Source organism: Pinus tabuliformis, chromosome 5_1 (assembly GCF_031772625.1).
Source record: "Pinus tabuliformis cultivar Carrire ecotype Pingquan chromosome 5_1, CPIR1, whole genome shotgun sequence".
Classification (NCBI taxonomy): Eukaryota; Viridiplantae; Streptophyta; class Pinopsida; order Pinales; family Pinaceae; genus Pinus; species Pinus tabuliformis.
Window position 1 is genome coordinate 408790450 of NC_142305.1, and position 4442 is coordinate 408794891.

Genomic DNA, 4442 nt, shown 5'->3' on the forward strand with positions numbered 1-4442 from the left:
CTTCTCCATGAGGTGACTTTTTCCTTGATGGACCACATAAATCAGTATGGACAAGTTCAATTGGCTTACTAGCTAATCCTTCCTTCATAGGTAAATGTGTTATGGTTTGCTTACCAAACTGACATGATTTGCATATTGTATTGTATGGAATTTTGATGTCAAGAATATCACAAACAACCTAATATTTGCACGCTTTCCTTATTTGAGGGAAGCTTAGATGCCCCAATCTTCTATACCATAGCTAGTGATCATCATTCTTGCTTAGATGGTATTGTTGTTGTCCTCCCTTGAGTATGTATAAATTATTTAGAGTTCTTATACCCTTGATCATTGTTTCTCCTGTATCAAGCTCATGAACAATGCATCCATTTGATCGAAATATTACCTCATTTCCTTGATCACACATTTGGCTAACACTCAATAGATTATGCTTTAAGCCATCAACATACATAACATTTCTAGCTTTTACTTTTCCTTCAAAATAACAGAACCTTTACCTTTTATGCGTGCAGGGGTGTCATTTCCAAATGAGACCTTCCTTTCGTTTTCTAAGGCACTATATGACTGAAGCTTTTGTTTATCACCTATCATATGTTTCGAGCATCCATTATTGATGTACCATTGATTTTCCTGTCCTTCCACGTATAAGGCTATACCACATCTTTCTGGTTGCGGTTCTTTCTTTCTCCATGTTTTGGGACCCAATAAAGGTTGCTCCTTCTTAAATGTTTGCCAAAACTTACTCCTGCATTCAGATTCTTCATGACCGAAGTTGTTACAAATAAAGCATTCTATTTCATTTTCAAGAGCTAAAAAGTTATTGTAGGTCCTCTTCATGATCCCAATCACGCTCATTTGATTTCGTGCTTCTCAAGTCATGATGGTCATAGGGAACACATTGAGCAGCTTTGTGTCCAAAGTTATGACACGAAAAACATTGGTCATTAAAGAAATTCCTACAATTGTCAAATCTACCATCCAGGTGATTGTAGTTTCTGCAATATCCCTCCCCTTCAAAATAAATAATAAATAATAAAAGGAATAAATAATAATATAATAATAAATAATAAATAATACAAAATAAATAATAATAATAATAATAATAGTAAATAATAAATCACTTAATAATAAATAAATAAATAATAAATCATAAATGTTAAATAATAAATGATATTTAAAAATATACAGGAAAATAAATAAAAATAATAAAAATAAGAATAGTAATAACTATACTAAAGCTCTAAATAAGAATAAATAGAAATAAAACAAAGAAAACAATAAAAAAATTAGTAAAGCTATCAAAAAGAATAAAATAAAATAATAAAGCTAAGAATCAAAAGAAAAGTAAAGAAATAAAACAAGAAAGGTAAAAATCAAAGTTGCATGTAGACACATGGAGTGTGTGCATGTGGTTCCCATCCAATGTTTGCTCTATTTATTAAATGGTGAGGAGGATGGGAGGCATTCCATCTTTCCAATATTCTATCTTTCATTCTCTTGGGAGAATGGTGTTCTAAGACATAAGAGTTAGAGGCAGTAGTACGTTGATTGAGGGCTCAGGGGTGGCCAGTTGTAGCAAATTCTTGCACAATTGAGACTACGGTTGGGTGGAGAGTAATCCCCAAAACCTTGTTGCGGTTAGCCTACTTCTGCCATAGGTAAGAACTATTCATAGCTGAATTTAGTTTATTAGTTACATGTTTATTTGGTTAGGTAAGTGCCACTCTGATTTAAATTTAATGTTAATTAGATATTTATTTTTGGGCTGTTACATATGGTATTAGAGCTTTGGGTCAACCCTTAGCGCCTATAGCCATCTTAGAAAAAAAATAATATTTTGTTGGAATTTTTAACTTGACTTGTTTTGAAGTTGCAGGATGGTTACTTCCAAGAGGCCGCATATCTTTTTCTACGAACCCTCACTATACACATAAATTTTTTATTCAATGCATACTTACTACATAGTTATATTTTGATGGTGTTCATTTTTAAATTCATTCCTGTGAGTAATTTCCATGACTAATCTTATCATGTACATATTTTCATATTCGGGCTCCTTCTTGTTGTCCCCTGCATCTTCACTGGTTGTTTATTCCAATTTTCTTAATCCAGAGACTACCCATTTATTTATAATCAAATTTCTTGGGAATTGTTGGGGATTCTCAAGTAGAGCCCATGGAGGCATGGAAAGCCTTGTAATTGTACACAACATGGTGAAAAGGCACAATTTAGGCACTCTCGTTCGCACTGCCACCGCTTTCAGTGTGACAGAGATTATTCTTGTGGTCGGAAAAGATTTCAACGCTTTCGGTAGCCATGGGTCCACTCTCCATTTAAACTTCCACCATTTCTACACTCTTCAACAAGCTCTCCCTAAAAATCGAGTTTCTGGTTTGCCCTCTGGTGCTTCTTCTTGTTTGTCCTCTACACCAAACGGATCTCCCTAAAAAGAAATCGAATTTCTATGTGAGAGGTTCTTTGCAAGTACTTCCACCCGTGTTCTATGATACTGTATTTTTGCCTTGCATGAGCAAATCTGGTTTCCAGATGAAATGGGTTGAAGAATGAAATTCAACGAACCAAAGATAATTGCATTTGTAGTAGTGGTTAATCTGATGAACGGGCCAGCGGATAGGTTGTTGACTTTGGAGTCCTTCTCTAAAACCATTGAACCACTCGAGAGTGACATTCACTCTGACATGGTCATGCTAGGGGTTTATAATCCTCCAGATTCTGCATACGTGCATTTCATAGGTTATGTCCTATTGTCTTCCTTTTGCCCAAACTGGATGAAAGAGGAGGGGTCATCTAGATCTTCCTCTCCTCCATCAGTGAAGACCTTATGAGTTCCATGGTTTTCAATGAGGATCATATGAGATATCCAGTGGGTGGACAAAGATCACACTCCCCTGCTCTCCACAGCCCATTTTCTAGCGAGGAGTGACACTATTAGTTTTCGTAATCTCAATGTTCCAGCTCAACTACACACGGCCTTTAGCTTCAATCAGGATGAAATGCATGTCACATTCCTGATAAACAGCTATTCCAAATACTGAGTATACCCGACTTCCGAGTCAACGATATACAATGTTTTTTTAATCTCAAGAAGATCGGTGCATTCCCGTTCAAACGCATATTGTGTAGGATGAATTGTACTGTACCATTAATTTTCTTATGGTGAAAAAATCTTTGTAGCTGGTCGTCCTGCAGAAAGAATACTTTTTTAAGGGTTTGAACTTGGGAATTTAAGGAAGTTAATGATAAGAATTTATAAGATTTGAAATATTTTTTTGATAAGTTGTGGGCGTGAAGCATGCGAAATTCAAAATGATTTTATCATTTGGAGCAAAGTCGATTTCCTTCTTTCTAAGGAGTGGTCTTCCGTTTTCTGAGCCGAAATCCAAAATTCTGGAAGCTTGGAAGTTTAAACCAATTTATTCTTTGGTAATTTGCCTTCCATGCTCTGAGCTTTCCCAATATTTCTTTTGATGTGTAGCTATCAGAGCTAATTTTAGCCCTTGAATTCTGAAAGTCGTCTAAAATTTCCTGGTATCTTTCCTTTGCCACAGACACAATAGAAATTCTTTCTTTTCTTTGAGCCATTCTTTTTTTTAATAAGGTCTGGGTGTAATTATTTTGGAGAGAATTTTTACAGTGAAGAGAAGTGAAATTATCTTAAATCGATTTCATTTGGGAATTTTTTTTATCATTCTAAATTATTTACAATTATTATATTAAATTTTCCCCATTGCTACTTTAAGGCATGTATTTGAAGCTCTATTTGTAAAACCTTTTCAAAATGAAAATTCGAAACTCTCTTAACTTTCTCTAAAGAGGACTTACGGGTGGTGACTAATAATAAAATTTGAAACCCTTTTAACTTTGTCTCCTCTTTTACAGGTGGTGACTAATTTTTGGGATTAGTTTTCATTTTATTTCTAGAACTAACTTCTAATTTTTATTTTTAAGTTCATGCACATTGCATTTTAAGTCTAATTTCTTTGGCTACTTGATATATTGCACTCGAATAGTTTGTCTTAATTTCATTTGCATTTTTAGATTTAAAAGGGTCATTGTCAATCGCATTTGATGCTCCCTTGGTTTTATTATCATAACATAATATAAGTGAATAAATTTTTTAAGCATTTTCTATTAAAAATATTTTGAGATTAAATCTTGTAATTTTGGGCTTAAGTTATTGAATCAAAAGTGGATGGGTAACTATATATATCTCAAGCACTCTTTTTTGTAAAGCATCACTCTTGAGGTTGATTTCTCATTGATGCATTGTGTTTTGCATTCTCACCTTGCATCTGATCATTATAACTAGAATTATGGGCTTATTTTATTGGAAGCTTGTTGTACTTGTAATTTCTTGCAAGTAGTTCCTACATTGTTCATTGCTCATATTTCTGGTTGTCTTGATATTCTTACTAACATTT

The 4442-nt window shown here is 34.0% G+C and overlaps 1 pseudogene; it reads left to right on the plus strand.

Moving 5' to 3' along the window:
- Positions 1–2552: 2552 nt before the first annotated feature.
- Positions 2553–3056, plus strand: LOC149165219 (putative inactive purple acid phosphatase 9; annotated as a pseudogene).
- Positions 3057–4442: the final 1386 nt, after the last annotated feature.